Source organism: Vipera berus (assembly GCF_964194415.1).
Source record: "Vipera berus genome assembly, chromosome: 6".
Classification (NCBI taxonomy): domain Eukaryota; kingdom Metazoa; phylum Chordata; class Lepidosauria; order Squamata; family Viperidae; genus Vipera; species Vipera berus.
Genome location: NC_138208.1, coordinates 79,496,910 through 79,515,094, shown reverse-complemented (window position 1 = coordinate 79,515,094; position 18,185 = coordinate 79,496,910). Strand labels below are relative to the sequence as shown.

Genomic DNA, 18,185 nt, shown 5'->3' with positions numbered 1-18,185 from the left:
CATACTAAAAATTCTTGGACTGCAATTAGAAAAATCTGCTCCTTGACTGACAAAATTTCCATCCGTCAGTCACAAAAGGCCACCCTGCTTGGATCCACACATACATTACAGTATGCTAATACATTATGACAGCCTAGGAAGAACTCAATGCAAATGAAGGTCAATACCAGCTAAAGAATTGGCAGCCGTGACTTCATGTTGTTGTGGCAGACCTTAATAATAATAGTAATGATTTATTCAATTTATATGCTGCCTGACTCCCAGTGACTCTGGGTAGTTTACAATTGTTAAAATGTTTAAAATGTTTAAAACACAGAGAACAATGCAAAAAACAAAACCATCGCAAGACAAAAACAATGACCAAGAAGGGAACAAGAGGGGGATGTTAAGAAACCAAATGGCCTTTTAAACTTTCTCTGTTATTACTATTATTTTTTTCTTAACGTGCATAAACAACAATAAGTAACAATGCAGTAGAGATATTGGAACTGTGAAATAATAGAAAATACTTGTAGCTCGGTTTTTAGATTTTTGCTGTGGTATGTTCTCCAAGCTTGTTTCAAACATTGGAACCTTTATTATATACAAATAATAATTTAATGTATTCTGCATTTGTTTATCAATGCCACATTCAGCTTTAGATGTAAAATTTAAGCCACCTTAAGTTTATCAACATTAAATATTAGAAATCATAGTTAATATTGACAAACTTTTTTTCTTTAACGGTTTAAAATATTTAAACATCAGAGTATTAATAACCTCCAGTCAACACTGTATAAATATCACTGTATCCAGATAATGCAACGTACAAGTTTTGTTTTGTATTAATAAATTAAAACCGTATAAGAAGAAAAAGGTCAAGATGTCAGCTGCAGTTGTGTAATCCAAGACCTGTCTCTTTTTGCATATTTTACTATTTTGACTTTTTAAAAACTTTCTCTGTACATATTGCTGCCTGCTTTTCTCATGCTGAATTTAGGAGAATCACTGTTTCATTTTTGATCTCCTATGTATGGGTTCAAATGATCCAAAGTGAAACATTCATACTTCTGAAGATGGGAGGGGCAATTTTCTTGTGACCAAAGTCTGCACTTTTATTTGGCCTTTGATGGCAATTGGAGCCAAAAATATGATATCACCAAAATGGGCAAGGCTAATATTTTTGCTCCTGTGGAGAGGATAATGGCGGCATCACAGGTGATCATATTGTTCCTTAAACTTACCACAAAAAAGGAAAATAATCCAGTTTCTGGAACTAAGTTAGGGTGTGTGTGTGTGTGTGTTTGTGTGTGTGTGTGTTGCTCCCCCAATTTGGGGATAACAAAAGGATAGTGTTGACTTTACTGTATATAACCTCTACAGCTTCACATACATAACACACTAAAATATACACAACTTGGTTTTTTTGGGGGGGAAAAAACAGGTTGAGTTTATACCAGTTGAGGCATAAACTACAATAACTGGATTTACTAAATATATGATGCCATTGCTATAAAGCAGCAGCTTGCTTGATTTTAACTTAGATGTTGGTCAAAGCCTTTATTTAGCAGGAAGGCAGGAAGAGGAACTGACTAGCTTTGAAACTGTGGCTATGGGCCCACTATGGTTTGTGAAGGATTGATGGCCCCAGTACACAAGGCAAATGTGGTTAAAACAAGCAAGGAGGTGAGGAAATTAGCAGCCCAGTTTCCTTCGGAAAGCTGAATGGGAATGAAGGAATTTTACTCCCACCTTCCTACACGCCGACTCAAGCTACAGGGTCAGTTCACAGTTACGATCGACCGCAATCGCCCAATCTTGCGAAGAAGCCACGATCCCAGCTGGTTGAAAACCCCACCACAACTGGCTTCACCCATGAAGCGCCAACCACATTGCTATAAAGCAGCAGCTTGCTTGATTTTAACTTGGATGTTGGTCAAAGCCTTTATTTAGCAGGAAGGCAGGAAGAGGAACTGACTAGCTTTGAAACTGTGGCTACGGGCCCACTATGGTTTGTGAAGGATTGATGGCCCCAGTACACAAGGCAAATGTGGTTAAAACGAGCAAGGAGGTGAGGAAATTAGCAGCCCAGTTTCCTTCGGAAAGCTGAATGGGAATGAAGGAATTTTACTCCCACCTTCCTACACACCGACTCAAGAAGCTACAGCAGGGGTCTTCAAACTTGGCCCTTTTATGACTTGTGGACTTCAACTCCCAGAATTCCTCAGCCAGCAAAGCTGGCTGAGGAATTCTGGGAGTTGAAGTCCACAAGTCATAAAAGGGCCAAGTTTGAAGACCCCTGAGCTACAGGGTCAGTTCACAGTTACGATCGACCGCAATCGCCCAAGCCACGATCCCAGCTGGTTGAAAACCCCACCACAACTGGCTTCACCCATGAAGCGCCAACCACACGATGCCCACGGTCTGAAAAAAAACCCACGAAGCCTGGGATCTAAGCCAAACGAACCCCCCCCCCCGCTCGCTTTCAGCGGCTCGGGAGAGGGACTCGAACCCCGGCCGCGTCGTGCAGGGGAATCCACCGGACGGGGTTTAGCGCGGCCCGTGGGAAGCGGGGTGTGTGTGGGGGGGTGGCCGGCAGCCTTTTCCGATCGAGCAAAGCCCAGGTGGGTCGCTAGAGGGAGACCGGCGCCAGCGAAAGCGCGGGAGCCCCAGCCGGGGCCGAGGCAGAGGCGGGCACTTTTGGAAGGCGAAGCTGCACTTCGCTTTACCCCTACGCGGCGGCGGCGGCGGCGGCTTTTTCCGCTTGGCTCCGATGACCTGCGGGAAGCGAAGGACTTCGCCGAGGCTCACCGGCCGCACTTCCCGGACCAGAAGCGGCGGGGTTTGGTAGCCCTTCCTCCGGTTTGGCGCACCCATCCCCTCCCGCGGGGCGAAAAAAAAAGCCTTGTGGATGAGCAGAAGCTGAACCGGAGGAGCCGAGAAAGGTAGGCTCGGGGGTCGCCCCCTAAGCCCCCCCTCCCTCCCCGCGAGACCAGCCCCCCCCACCCTCCCGCGGGTTGAAGGCTGGCTACTGCGCGTGTGCGCGCTGTGGCGGGGATGGGGGGGGGTCAGCTGCGCGGAATCCTATGGCCCCATTTCGATCCCATCTCCGATTTCCCCGGGCGAAGGCAGCAGCAGGAGGTGGGGGGGAGGGAATGGTGAACTCTCGTGGGTGAAAAAAAAAGAGAGAGGGGGGGGGACGCACACATTTGTTGGTGATTGTCACCTGAGCTTTGGTCGATGAGCTGCGGGGTGGGGGGTATTTTTGAGAGTGGGGGTGATTGTGTGTGTGTGTGTGTGTGTGTGTGTGTGTGTATGTGTGTGTGTGTGAATTTCTCAAGCCAGAATCTGTGGGGAGTTCCTACCTGTGGCTTTTCTTTTTCTGTAACCTGAGCATTCAGTAGCCACTCCTGTCGCTTGTCTTCCCAACTCGATTTTTGCCCCCCTTTTTTTATTTTTTTTTATTTATTTATTTATTTATTTATTTATTTATTTATTTATTTATTTATTTATTTATTTATTTATTTATTTATTTAATTTTTTGTTGTTGCAAGGAAGGCTTGGCTCTGCGCTGTGGGTTTGCGTGACTTTCTCTCTTGTTTGACACACCGGCCCCCCCTTGACACTCCTGCCCGTCGGGGTGGGGGGTGGGGGGCTGGATTTCAGCTCCCCTAATCTTTCGCCAACGTGGTTGATGTACAACTAATGCGGGTTAGAGGCGAGTAACAAGGTTGGAATACCCTAACAGGTGAAGTTTTCATTGGATTTCTTTGGTTTGGGGCTTATTGCTTTGTGTGAACTCTTGTCATTACGGTTTGCAAACCCTGTTTAACAACTCAATGCATTGCCGATTGTGGGTTTATTGAAATTAAGGATGGGGACGTGGTGTGGTTTTGCAACAATGTAAACTGGATCTCAGTGTTCTTGTTTGGCTAAATAGGAGAATATCTCCCAATTCAGAAACATCCATCTGAGTTTATTTACTTACTAAATTTATATGCCACCCATCTTACTGTTCAACGATTCTTGAATAGCAAGTCCCACTTCATCCAGCCAGTTTGCCACAAAGCTGGTGCTGGTTGTGTATGTACAGCTCACAAAACCACAAACTAGCTAACCTAGCTTTGCCCAACGTGAACTCCCGTCTGTATAAATAGGGGATGCTTTGGTGGGTTGTATAGATCCAGAAAATGGGTAGAATTCTGTTTGTGTTGTGTAGATATACTCTACGATTGGTGGAAATAGGGCCTGGAGAGTTGTCATAAACCCTATTTATGGGTGAGGCTTTTGTGTTTTGTTTCCTATGTAAGGGCTTGTGATTAGGAAACAAAAACAACACTTCAACTGATAATATAATTATATGTACAATAATTGGTATGTACAGATATAATTGGTATGATAATTGTGTGTACAGTATAACTAGACCCTTCTCTTAAAGCTCCATATTTTCTATCACAATTGCTGAAATTGCACAGTGTCCTGGCCTAGAGCAGTGTTTCTCAACCTTAGCAACTGTAAGATGTGTGGGCTTCAATTCCCAAAATACCCCAGCCACCCCTGCTGGCTAGGGAATTCTGGGAGTTGAAATCCACATATCTTGCAGTTGCCAAGGTTGTGAAACACTGCCCTACAGTAAGTGTAAAGTCCTCTTCTATGTTACTTCCATCCCGTCCTTTAACTCAGATAATCTTATCATCCCATCTTATCATGGGAATCCCGATTGGATGATATCTTTGGGACGTCTGGAAATTTACAACATCTGAAGAAGTTCTTTGCTGGCTCACTCTGTAACCAACCTCTACCCACCTGGATTGGAACCAAGTAGCCGCTGTTCACTGTTGCTTCTCAACAGTCTGTATTTAAAGTATTTGCAGAGATAGAAAACAGCCCTTAGTTATCATGCATTAATCTGATCCTCCAAAACCTTACAATTCCTGGAAGCCAATGCGACAGTTTAATTTATGCTGTGGTTGAAAAAGTATTTCCGTCACTCCTCGATCTTCCTACCGTTTCAAGGGAGGACCCCAAGTTCTAAATCATTGGACAAGGATTTTTTTTAAAACCCTTTTCTCTATTAGGGAGGTGTGGTGCTGGACTCTGAAAAGTGGATGCCAGTATGCACGGCATACTGTACTGGTTGGTAGGTTGCAGTGGGAGCCCAGAAAAATGCATCTTTCAATTAAGGAGGTCTGACACCCATACCCACTTGCAACAAGCACCTTGTTGCCTTCTCCTGAGCCAATTTCCAAGGATCCCCTTCTTATCAGGATGACAATTGCTCGTTTATTCCTTCTACTTCCTGCTTTATCTGCAGTTGCCAATCCAAGAGAACTATGTGCCTTTGAGTCAGTGTTGATTCTTGGCAATTTCCTGGACAGGTTCCTGCAGTATTCTTGGCAAGATTTTGGAAGTGGTTTGCCCTTGTCGTCTTCTTCCTGGGGCTGAATGAGAAGGACTGACCCAGCTGGCTTCATGCCTAAAGTGAGTTGAATGTAGAACTCACAGTCTTCCAGTTTCTAGCCTCTTGTCTTAATCACTACACCAAACTCTCTCTTTAATTCAAGGGAACTCCTCTCTTTTTATTCCATTATGGCTGAGAGACTAGACTAGACTAGACTAGACTAGACTAGACTAGACTAGACTAGACTAGACTAGACTAGACTAGACTAGAATAGAATAGAATAGAATAGAATAGAATAGAATAGAATAGAATAGAATAGAATAGAATAGAATAGAACCTTGGAGGTTTTCTAGTCCAGCCTCTTGCTCAGGCAGGAGAATCTGCCCTATACCATCTCAGATAAGTGGCTGTCCAGTCTCTTCTTAAAAACCTCCAGAAATGGAGCACCCACGATTTCTGGAGACAAGCTGTTCCACTGGTTAATTGTCCTCAATGTCAGGAAGTTTCTCCTTAATTCCAGCTTGCTTCTCTCTCTGATCAGTTTCCAACCCTTGTTTCTTATCCTGCCTTCCGGTGCTTTGGAGAATAATTTGACCCCCTCTTCTTTGGGGCAGCCCCTCAAATACTGGAATACTGCTATCATCTCACCCCTATTTCTTCTTTTCTTCAGACTAGCCAAACCCAAGTCCTGCTGACGTTCTTCATATGTTTCATCTTAGTTTCTCTCCTCTGCACTTTTTCCGAAGTCTCAACATCTTTTTTGTAGTATGGTGATCAAAATTGGTTGCGGTATTCCAGGTGTGGTCTCACTAGAGTTTTATAAACCGGTACTAATACTTTGCGTGATCTTGATTCTATGCCTCTGTTTAGTTCTGGAGACTTTCACACTGGACTTTGTAAAAGGTGTTTTGCAGATCCAAGTTTATAATATCTGTTGAGTCACCCTTGTCTGCACCCATGTTGATACCTGACTTACTTTAAGTAAAGTTGAGGGAGGGAGGTTGTTAAGTGTTTCCTTATTTCTGCTTCCTATCATCTTTGTTGTTAAACTGACTGTCATCAGCTTGCTCTCTTGCCCCATTTTTAGAAATGGTGCTTATCAGCGCTGCATCAATCGCCCTGTTAATTCAACTTCTGTGGCTTGGTGCTCTGTTGTGAATGCTGAAGGACTGGAATCGGGAAACCAATACATTTAAATAAATAAATATTCCAGGAAAGAATATTACTGTGGATAAATGGATTCCTTAGTTGCCACATGAATGTAAAATAAATGCATAGAGACATTTTAACAGGAATCTGGATGGAGTGTTCCTTTATGTGCTAGACTGACAGCCTTGCTTTGGAGTCATTTTGAACATGACAGTCCCTCTGCTTCCCTGCACTGATAAAAGATCTCAAGAAGTTATTAGGTAGCCTTTTGAAAGGCTGAACAACTTTCAGATCCGCCAGATGGAATGGGACCTGTTGTATTCTTGTTTTCCAAAACCCTTTATTTGCTTCTGAAAGATACTTTTTTTTTGTTTATGTATGCTGCCATTCAAAAAGATCAACCTTGTACCTATGACCGTCAGTCCATGGTGGAGAAAGGTTGTCCACGTGTTAGATTCCTTTTGAGTCCGTAGAGAAATGTCCAGGGTTAACGCTTTAGATTTTGATTCTTATAATAAAGGGACTATGAATAGAATAGTGCCTGCAATCTATTTCCTATGAAAGCATTTCTCTGCCCAACCCAACTATCTTTGCCTAGAATTCTGCTATCCACTCAAGGGAAGCAAGTAAATTCTGAGTTGAGTTCATCTTCTTAAGACTGCACAGAAGTATCCATATTAGTAAGAAAATAACCCTAATTCAATAATGCCTTCTTCTCAGGTGTCCTTCTTGAACTTTCTAGCAGCTAACCTCCAGACCTGGTATTTCTTATAACTTCCCATTAAAAAATCCCACCCTCTTAATTTTCACTTTGGATAAGAGTTCCACAAGCTGTGAGGTTTATTCTATTGTCAAATTCTATTTCCGACCAGTCCCAACAACTCAGATCTATCAACGGGGAATCTTCCTTGTCTATTTTCACTTTCTTTTGCACAAGCTTTCATTCAGTCCCTCTGAAATATGGTGCAGCTGTTCCTCAAGAAGAGATGCTATTGCTGCGATTTTTGCCATGATTGTTCCAGAACAATACAGTTTTTTTAAACAAAACAAAAATTAGTGAAGGAGCACTGCTTGAAAATCTCCATACTGATTTTGGGTAGATATGGCATTTTTCATCTCCACTTGTCGAATGCTAGATAGCTTGCAAATAGTATCCAATTCTTCTGGGGGAAAAGAGTGGGAACTGAGTTCTTTTGAAGTTATTTCTTTATTTTTTCCAAAAAAGGTAGGAGTCGGTATTTCTAAAAGAATTGGGTAGTTTTAATATGCCTATAATTATCCATCCCTTGCAGTTTTCTCCTTTTTCTGTTTCTGTTTTGTTATGTATGAGCACATAACACCTATGCCAGCGGTAGGCAACCTTGGCTCTTTTATGACTCATGGACTTCAATTCCCAGAATTCCTGACTCAGCCTGGCTCAGGAATTCTGGGAGTTGAAGTCCACGAGTCATAAAAGAGCCAAGATTGCCTACCCCTGACCTATACAGACAGTCCTCAAATCCATAATTAGGATCAGAATTTCCATTGCTAACAAGATGGCACTTAAGTGAGTCGTACCTGATTTTATAACCTTTTTTTGCCACAGTTGTGAGGCAAATCACTGTAGTTGTTAAGTAAATCAGGCAGTTGTTAAGCGAATTTGGCTTCCCCCATTGACTTTACTTGTTGGAATCTGGCTGGGAAAGTCACAGACGGTGATCACATGACCTCGGGATGCCACAGACGTCATAAATAAATGTGCCTGCATTTTGATCCTGTTGATTGTGAGGATACCACAACAGTTATACATGTGAGAACCAGTTGTTGTTGTTTTTAGTGCCGTAACTTTGAATGATCACTAAATGAATGGTTGTGAGTTGAAGACTATTTATATAAGATTTTACCCACATGAGGAACAGAACAAGCTAAACAAGAGAAATAGGTAGAATAAGTATAATCTAAACTTACAGATAAAATTTGCCGATACTATTTGAAAAGGAACATTTCTGCCAGAGCAGCGGTGTTCTTTTAATACTGGGAATGTCTGTCACCATGGTTGTTGTTGTTGTTAGCTGCGAAGTCGTGTCCGACCCATCGCGACCCTATGGACAACATTCCTCCAGGCCTTCCTGTCCTCTACCATCTTCTGGAGTCCATTTAAGCTCGCGCCTACTGCTTCAGTGACTCCATCCAGCCACCTCATTCTCTGTCGTCCCCTTCTTCTATTGCCCTCGATCTTTCCCAGCATTAGGCTCTTCTCCAGTGAGTCCTTCCTTCTCATTAGGTGGCCAAAGTACTTGAGTTTTAGCTTCAGAATCTGGCCTTCTAAAGAGCAGTCAGGATTGATCTCCTCTAGGACTGACCGGTTTGATCGCCTTGCAGTCCAAGGGACTCGCAGGAGTCTTCTCCAGCACCACAGTTCAAAGGCCTCAATTCTTTGGCGCTCAGCCTTTCTTATGGTCCAACTTTCACTGCCATACATTGCAACTGGGAAGACCATAGCCTTGACTATACGCACTTTTGTTGACAGGGTGATGTCTCTGCTTTTTAGTGTGCTGTCTAGATTTGCCATGGCTTTCCTCCCCAGGAGCAAGCGTCTTTTAATTTCTTGGCTACAGTCCCCGTCTGCAGTGATCTTGGAGCCCAGGAAAATAAAATCTGTCACTACCTCCATTTCTTCCCCATCTATTTGCCAGGAATTGAGAGGGCCAGATGCCATGATCTTGGTTTTCTTAATGTTAAGTTTCAACCCAAGTTTTGCACTCTCCTTCTTCACCTGCAACAAGAGGCTCTTTAGTTCTTCTTCACTTTCTGCCATTAGAGTGGTATCATCTGCGTATCTTAGGTTGTTGATATTTCTTCCGGCAATCTTAATTCCAACTTTTGATTCATCTAGCCCTGCCTTTCTCATGATGTGCTCTGCATATAAGTTAAATAGGCAGGGCGACAGTATACAGCCTTGCCGGACTCCTTTCCCAATTTTGAACCAATCAGTGGTTCCGTGTCCAGTTCTCACTGTTGCTTCTTGGCCCGCATATAGGTTTCTCAAGAGACAAATAAGATGGTCTGGTACTCCCATCTCTTTAAGAACTTGCCACAGTTTGTTATGATCCACACAATCAAAGGCTTTAGCATAGTCAATGAAGCAGAAGTAGATGTTTTTCTGGAACTCCCTAGCTTTCTCCATGATCCAGCGTATATTGGCAATTTGATCTCTAGTTCCTCTGCCTCTTCGAAATCCTGCCTGTACTTCTGGTAGTTCTCGATCCACATACTGCTGAAGTCTAGCTTGTAGGATTTTAAGCATGACTTTACTAGCATGAGAAATGAGTGCAATGGTGCGATAGTTTGAACATTCTTTGGCACTGCCTTTCTTTGGAATTGGAATGTAAACTGATCTTTTCCAATCCTGTGGCCACTGTTGAGTTTTCCAAATTTGCTGGCAAATTGAGTGTAGCACTTTTACTGCATTGTCTTTTAAGATTTTGAATAGCTCAGCTGGAATACTGTCACTTCCACTAGCTTTGTTGTTGCTCAGTTTTTCTAAGGCCCACTTCACTTCACATTCTAGGATGTCTGGCTCGAGGTCAGTGACCACCTCATTGTGATTATCAGGGACGTTAAGCTCATTCTTGTATAGTTCTTCTGTGTAATTTTGCCACCTCTTCTTAATCTCTTCTGCCTCTGTTAGGTCCCTGCCATTTTGGTCCTTTATCATGCCCATTTTTGCATTAAACGTGCCCTTCATTTCTCCAATTTTCTTGAAAAGATCTCTGGTCCTCCCTATTCTATTGTTTTCTTCTATTTCTTTGCACTGTTCATTTAAGAAGGCATTCTTATCTCTTCTAGCTATTCTCTGGAATTCTGCATTCAATTGGGCGTATCTTTCTTTTTCTCCCTTGCCTTTCGCTTCCCTCCTTTCCTCAGCTATTTGCAAAGCTTCCTCAGACAGCCATTTTGCTTTCTTGCATTTATTTTTCTTTGGGACGGTTTTGGTTGCTACCTCTTGTACAATGTCGCGAACCTCTGTCCATAGTTCTTCAGGCACTCTGTCTATCAGATCTAATTCCTTAAATCTATTTGTCACCTCTACTGTATATTCAACAGGGATATGATTTAATTCATACCTGAGTGGCCTAGTGCTTTTCCCTACTTTCTTCAGTTTAAGCCTAAACTTTGCAAGGAGAAGCTCATGGTCTGAGCCACAGTCAGCTCCTGGTCTTGTTTTTACTGACTGTATAGAGCTTCTCCATCTTTGGCTGCAGAGCATATAGTCAATCTGATTTCTGTGTTGACCATCTGGTGATGTCCATGTGTAGAGCCGTCTCTTGGGTTGTTGGAAAAGAGTGTTTGCTATGACCATCGCATTCTCTTGACAGAATTCTATCAGCCTGTGCCCTGCTTCATTTTGCACTCCAAGGCCAAACTTGCCTGTTATTCCAGTTATCTTTTGGCTTCCTACTTTAGCATTCCAATCCCCCATGATGATAAGAACATCATTTTTTGGTGTTAGTTCTATAAGGTGCTGTAGTGCTTCATAGAACTGGTCAATTTCATCCTCTTCAGCACTGGTGGTTGGGGCATAGACTTGGACTACTGTGATATTGAATGGTTTGCCTTGGATTCGAACTGAGATCATTCTGTCATTTTGAGGATTGTATCCCAGTATTGCTTTTCCTACTCTTTTATTGACTATGAAGGCTACTCCATTTCTTCTGAAGGATTCTTGCCCACAGTAGTATACCTGATGGTCATCTGAATTAAATTCACCCATTCCTGTCCATTTTAGTTCGCTGATACCTAAGATGTCAATGTTCAGTCTTGTCATCTCTTGTTTGACCACGTCCAGCTTTCCTTGATTCATGGATCTTACATTCCAGGTTCCTATGGAGAAAAAATCTTTACAGCATTGGACTTTCCTTTCACCACCAGACACATCCACAGCTGAGCGTCCTTTCGGCTTTGGCCCAGTCGCTTCATTCTTTCTGGCGCTACTAGTACTAGCCCTCTGCTCTTCCCCAGTAGCATATTGGACGCCTTCCGACCTGAGGGGCTCATCTTCCAGCGTCATATCGTTTTGCCTTTTGGTACTGTCCATAGGGTTTTCATGGCAAAGATACTGGAGTGGGTTGCCATTTCCTTCTCCAGTGGATCACGTTTTGTCAGAACTCTCTGCTATGACCTGTCCGTCTTGGGTGGCCCTGCACGGCATAGCTCATAGCTTCATTGAATTACGCAAGCCCCTTCGCCACGACAAGGCAGTAATCCATGAAGGGGGTCACCATGGTACTTTGTTCAAAACCTGATTTTTCTGCACCGTACTGTAGAGCTGTTGGAAACAGATTTCCGTGAAGACCGTTTTCATTTTGACCAATAGAGCACAGGGATTTATTTGGCTGTTTCCCATTCCCGGAAGAAGCTCCTCATCCAGGCTTTCTGAGACTACGGAGTGTGAGACTTGCTTGGATTGTCATGAGCAAAGTGGAAGAGAATGATGGTTTTCATGGAGCTCTTGGAATAGGACATGCCTGGATTTAGTCTCCAAAGCAGTGTTTCTCAACCTTAGCCTTTTTAAGATGTGTGGACTTCAACTCCCAGAATACTGAAGCCAGCATGGCTGCCTGGGGTACTCTGGGAGTTGAAGTCCAGGCATCTTAAAGAGACTGAGAAACATTGCTTCAAGTTATCCTCTTATGGCCATGGCAGCAGTAGTAACTCCTACTACAACAGCCCTTTCTCTAGTTTCCTTTCCCCTTATCTCTTTCTGGGTTTCTTTCTGGAGTTTAACTCAATTAAGCAAAGATCTCCTACTTCTCTTGACTTTGATGTGTGCCTTTTCTCTCTGAAGGAATAAGTCTTTCCTTACTTTAACCTGGTTGTTCCAGATCAGCATCCCAGCCCTGAGCCTCAAAATTAAAAAAACAAAAGAGGACATCCACCGATATCTCTGGAGCCAGCAGGCTCCTCCATCAGGGTCAGAGAAATGCATGTCAACTTTTAAGTGGCCGTGACTGTAGCTTTTAAAATAAATAAATAAAAGAAATCTGAGCTATGGTCACACATGTGAAGGAAATGGATTTATTTTCAGTAGCAATTAGGATGCATTGTGTTAACAAGGTCTGCCTTATCGAAGCATTCACCTGGCCTTTTAGAAATTCAGCATTTCTGACATTCATGTCGATTTCTCTTGGAGGAGGGAGAAGTTGAATCTAGGTGTGGGTCTGTCTGAGCGTCCGTGTACACGTTGTTTCCATATGAATTAGAACAACAAACCCTAATTCTCTTGCCAAAATAAACAGTAACATAATTGGTTTGGTTTTAGCTCAGTGTACTATGCACACACAGCCGCCCTGTTTATAGATCAGTTTCTACCAGTGTTGTATAAACCTAGCCTATTGCTTATGATTAAGCAAACCACGGCTTAATGTTATCTGTGAACCTAGTCTGCATCGCTGTTGTTCAAGTTCAATGTCCAATTTACTACCCCACTTTGTTAGGATTAGTTCACTCATTATACAGACATTTTACATTATAGTTATTTTGGTTTTGCCTTACTGCATTGTAAGAATCTATTCAATTGTGGCTTGTTTAATAAATGTAAACATACCATGGTTATGAAATACAAACCCAGTTCAAAATTTGAATCTCATAGGAGACCTGAAACTCCCTTTAGCTGATGGTCGGTGGAGAGGAGAGGAAGTGATGTTATGAATTGTGTTCCCACTTTTCCACGTTCTTTTATGTAAAGATTTTCAAAAAGCCGATACCAGTCCATCTAAAGCAGGAGTAGGCAACCTTGTCTCTTTTATGACTCGTGGACTTCAACTCCCAGAATTTCTGAGCTGGCTCAGGAATTCTGGGAGTTGAAGTCCACAAGTCACAAAAGAGCCAAGGTTGCCTACCCCTGATCTAAAGTCTTAAGCTTAGTTTCACAAATATGCAAAGCCACTGGGTGGTTTCTTTGTTTTTCCTTCAACACCATTCACAAATTGGACTATTGTCATTTGTAGACCATAGCTTGAGACCTAGCATTCTGTGTGACCCCATCTAGTGTGTTTTATTCGACCAACCCTGATTAAGTATAACATGAAATCTAGATGTAGAAAGTTCATGGAAAGTCCCAACTGGTACATGGAAGCCCAAATATGACCATAGATTCTCCACACATTTTCAAGCCCTCTGCTAATAGCCCAGGGCAGGGGTAGGCAACCTTGGCTCTTTTATGACTCGTGGACTTCAACTCCCAGAATTCCTCAGCCAGCTGGCTCAGGAATTCTGGGAGTTGAAGTCCACAAGTCATAAAAGAGCTAAGGTTGCTTACCCCTGGCCCAGGGTGACTTTTTGTTTTATTGGAAAAGTGTAGTCCATGGCACCTGTGTCCAGACCAGTCTTTCTTAATCTTGGCAACCTTAAGATGTGCTTAAATTGATACATTTTAAAGATGCCAAGATTAAGAAACATTGGTCTAGACCAGTGATCTTCAAACTTGGCAACTTTAAGACTTGCGGACGTCAACTCCCAGAATTCCTCAGCCAGGCACGCTGGCTGAGGAATTCTGGGAGTTGAAGTCTACAAGTCTTAAAATTGCCAAGTTTGAAGACCCCTTGTCTAGACCTTTGTAGTTGGGATAGCAGTAGAACACACTTAGCAGCTCATCTACCCAACTGATCTTCAGGTAATGCTTTGAGCTGCTTTGGTGTCCTCTGGAGTTGTCAGTACCAAGCTTTCGGGCTATTTTAAAGGGACCCTAAACAGACCTCTCTGCAACAGTAGAAACATTTTCACTCAAAATTCTTCATGAAAGAAAAATCCTGAAGATTGTGTGAGACATACATAACTTGTTGCAAAGTTCTTGGTGTTTTCTGAGCTCAGGTGTTTACCTGCAGATGTTTCTTTACCCCATTAGTTAACGGTATTGATTAGCTGGGTAACAAAACATCTGCAGACAAACAACCAACCTCTGAGAGCTAGAACAGGGGTGGGGAACCTTGTCTCTTTTATGACTTGTAGACTTCAACTCCCAGGAATTCTGGGAGTTGAAGTCCACAAGTCATAAAAGAGCCAAGGTTCCCCACCCCTGTTCTAGAACTTTACACTTCCACTCTAGGCTGCAAATATTCACTTCTTTTGGAATATAATTGCTTTGATTGACAGCTCTAACCTTCCAAGTATATTGTGCTGGAAACATCTAGAGTTTATAGCACAACAAAGTCATTTTCAGTTCTGAGAAATACAGTGATCAACTCTCCAGGGCAGAGGGTCCCTGAGAAGAGGGCAGTGTTGTCTTATCAACAAAGCATACAGCCATGGCAGATACAAGAGTCTGAATGCAACTAGGGCTTTTCATCCAGGCAGTCTCCCTATCAGTTCATTGCAGCCAGATTGGATGAATGTGGTTTGTCCAAAACAGCACGGAGATGAGTTGGTCAGTGGCCATAAATAGCACTTTTGTTCCCTGTTTGTATGTGGCAAATAATGTTTTTCTTAGTGGAAATAGATTTTTGTGATATTGATTGCTTTGTGTGCCTATGTGTGTTAACGTGTTTCTCCAAACATCCCTCATTTAGGCTTGTGCTATTTCTGTTAAAATTGCCGAGATCTAGTCTAAAAGACTTGTTGGGTAGAAACACCTGCCTTTCAGTGATGCAAATAAAGAGGTAGGACAGAAATTTGACCGTGGTAAACAATCTTTAACCCTGATGCTCAACCCAAAACCTTGATTTGCATGTCATTCCCCTATATAAGCTTTGAAAGTGGCTTTCAAAGCCTCTCTAAAACCAAATGCTGAAGTGTAATGTTTACATAACAGGAGGAGAAAATGCTTAAATAGATGGGGAGGTAATCACGTTCTCCATATTTAATGTGCATAAATTTAGATAAAATATAGATCCAAGTTTAGCTTTGGTTCTGTGCCAAGCCACTTGCTTATGCAGGCTTAGCTCACATTGTAAGAGTGCTTGCTGCTTCTCACCCTAAAACTTGAACCCCTGGACCTGAAAAAAGTAGAAAAGAAGATAGACATCAAATTCAAAGATATGTCTTTGGAACAGTTGTCACCGTTGAAGAATGCAACTGAAGATGACAAGTTGATTTTGAATGGTTGTAAGTCAAGGACTCCAGAATCAGTAGCAAGGATGTCTTGGTGGGGACAGTGACTAAGCTTCACTCATCTACCTCAGCATTAGATTTACGTCACTAAAAAATGGAAGATGCCAAAAGAATAGAAAAACATATGACTGATGGGAAGTGTTGTATTTCAGAGGTTTGATATCTGAGAAGCACATGCTAAAATATGCATACAGTATATTAAAAAGTGTTGAAAACACTCTCTTTCTAAGTTAGAGCTATTTTGGACATCTGGATGAAAGCCATAATGTTAACTGTAAAGCAGAAGATACATTAATCGATGCTCTAGTAAGACATGATTTAAAGAGCCAGCTTAAGAGGGCTTTCTACTATAATCTGTCAGTGACCAATTGTGACCTAGCAGTAAATATCTTTTTTATGGATACTGTACTGTATAGAGAAGGTTACTTCCTGAGAATAACAGGGCCTATTCTTTTATATCATCCTCCCCCAACCAGATAGATTAAAAAAAATATTGTGGACTTCAATTTCAATAATCCTTAGTCAAAATAGCGTCCAGATCAGTCATTAGCTATAGCAATGCCACTCTTTTTTGCAGATTCTGATTTCATTTATCCTGAAATTCTACTTTTCAAAGAGTTGGAACCACAGGAAACCATAAAAAAGTCAAGATCAACATTGTGAGGCATGTCTAACCTTGTTCCTTTTGTCCGCCTATATACAAAAGGGTGGGGGGATGCATCCAGATGTGGTTCCACCATCTTGACTTTTTTTACTTTTCCTTCCTCCTGCAGGTGTGGTTCCTTGTGATAGTGTGCAGTTCTTTGTACTCCTTTAATCTTCATAACTACGGTATCTTGCAAGAGGGGAAAAGAGTGCCTGACCCTTAATCTGTCACCAGCCTTTAGGGCAAGGTGGGGATTTGAACTCTGAACTATTTAGTCCTCTTTCAGCATGCTGGCTACCATGTTAATCTTGCTCTCTTGACTCAAGCAAGCTGGGCAGATCTGCCAACTGTTTCTCCTTCCTGCCTGCTGTTATAAAATTTATCTGTGCTGTGGTCTTCTTCCCCTGCATTTTGGCATTTCCAAGCATGCTTTTTGCTCTGGGTTGTTTTGTGATACCTTTGCAAGCCATTTGATGTTATAAAAAGCTGGGGCAGAATAATAGTGTTGGAAAGGGACCTTGGAGGTCTTCTAGTCTTCTACTGCTAAGCTTGTAAGCCGCCCTGAGTTTTCGGAGAAGGGCGGGATATAAATAGAATTAAAATAAAATAAAATAAATAAATAGTCCAACCTCCTGCTCTGGCAGGAAACCCTGTACTATTTCAGAGAAATATGAGCCAGATGCCAAACATCTGAATTTTAATCACATGATCATGGGTGATGCTGCAAAGGTCGTAACTGTGAAAAACATTCCTAAGTCCCATTTTTCAGTGCTGTTGTAACTTTGAATGGTCACTAAACAAGGACTACCTGTTTTGTTCTTTCAGTTGGCCAGGTGTTTTTTTTTTTTTACATGTATACATACATACGTATATGATTTTCCTTTCTTGTATGTAAGCCACCGAGAGCTGCCAAAGAGTTGGGCAGCCCCAACAGTGGACTAAATAAATAAAACTGAAACTGGGGAACAGGAAGGGTCAAGCAGGGATAAGTGAGGGGGTCCTCCAGGGTGGGATTGTAGCCTTGTGAGGTTTCCCCTGCCAAGCCAGGATCACTTTAATACGGCAACTGGGCCTTGTCTAACCCAGAATGGAAAGCTAACAGGAATCCCTTAGCATCTGCTTGAGTTTGCTCTCAGTTGACACCCAGGTGCTGGATGAAATTTGCCTGATGCCAATATGAGTTGCCTGCCTGTGGCAACAAGGAGAAGCTTTTTATAAGTCAGTGCAGCATTTGTGAATGGAGTGTGCTTTGGCAGTGGGTGAGGGCAGCAAGAGGGGAAAAAAACCTAATTTATTTTAAAAGCTGAATTAAAACTGAATTAATGATCATACCGTTGATGTTTTAGCTCCCCCATGTAGTTAATTATTTCTCTGCCCTGTCATCTTAAAGGTTATATTTGGTGATAATTCTTTAATGGGCTCGAGGGGAGCTGCCCTCAAGTCTTTATGGGGAGTGCACACATTGTGCCTCTTTGAGTTACTGGCTTATTTTACTCTATTCTGTCTTAAGTGTCATCCTTAATATTGAAAGTTCCATGCTGGCTGCCAGTTGTTTTCCAGGCTCAGCAGGTTGTGGGCTTAGCCTTTAATCTTCTCATAGTGGAAACTTGGGGGGGGGGAGTGGAAAGGAGACACTGCAAGGCTGAAGCGTTAAACAAGAAAGCAACGGATGGAAACTAGTCAAGGAGAGAAGCAACCTAGAACTAAGGAGAAATTTCCTGACAGTTAGAACAATTAACCAGTGGAACAACCTGCCTCCAGAAGCGGTGAATGCTCCAACACTGGAAGTTTTTAAGAAGAGACTGGCCAGCCATTTGTCTGAAATGGTATAGGGTTTCCTGCCTGAGCAGGGGGTTGGACTAGATGACCTCCAAGGTCCCTTCCAACTTATTATTATTATTATTTAACCCCAATGCTGTATTT

At 42.4% G+C, this 18,185-nt stretch overlaps 1 protein-coding gene across 5 annotated transcripts in view; it reads left to right on the top strand.

Moving 5' to 3' along the window:
• The first annotated feature begins 2,726 nt into the window (after positions 1–2,726).
• The window catches only part of EPS8 (EGFR pathway substrate 8, signaling adaptor), a 270,753-nt gene continuing 255,294 nt past the window's right edge, over positions 2,727–18,185 (top strand). For all 5 annotated transcript variants that reach the window (XR_014026992.1, XR_014026993.1, XM_081331801.1 and 2 more), the window contains exon 1: positions 2,727–2,924. The gene's annotated coding sequence lies outside the window, so the exon portion shown is untranslated. The remainder of the gene's footprint in view (positions 2,925–18,185) is intronic.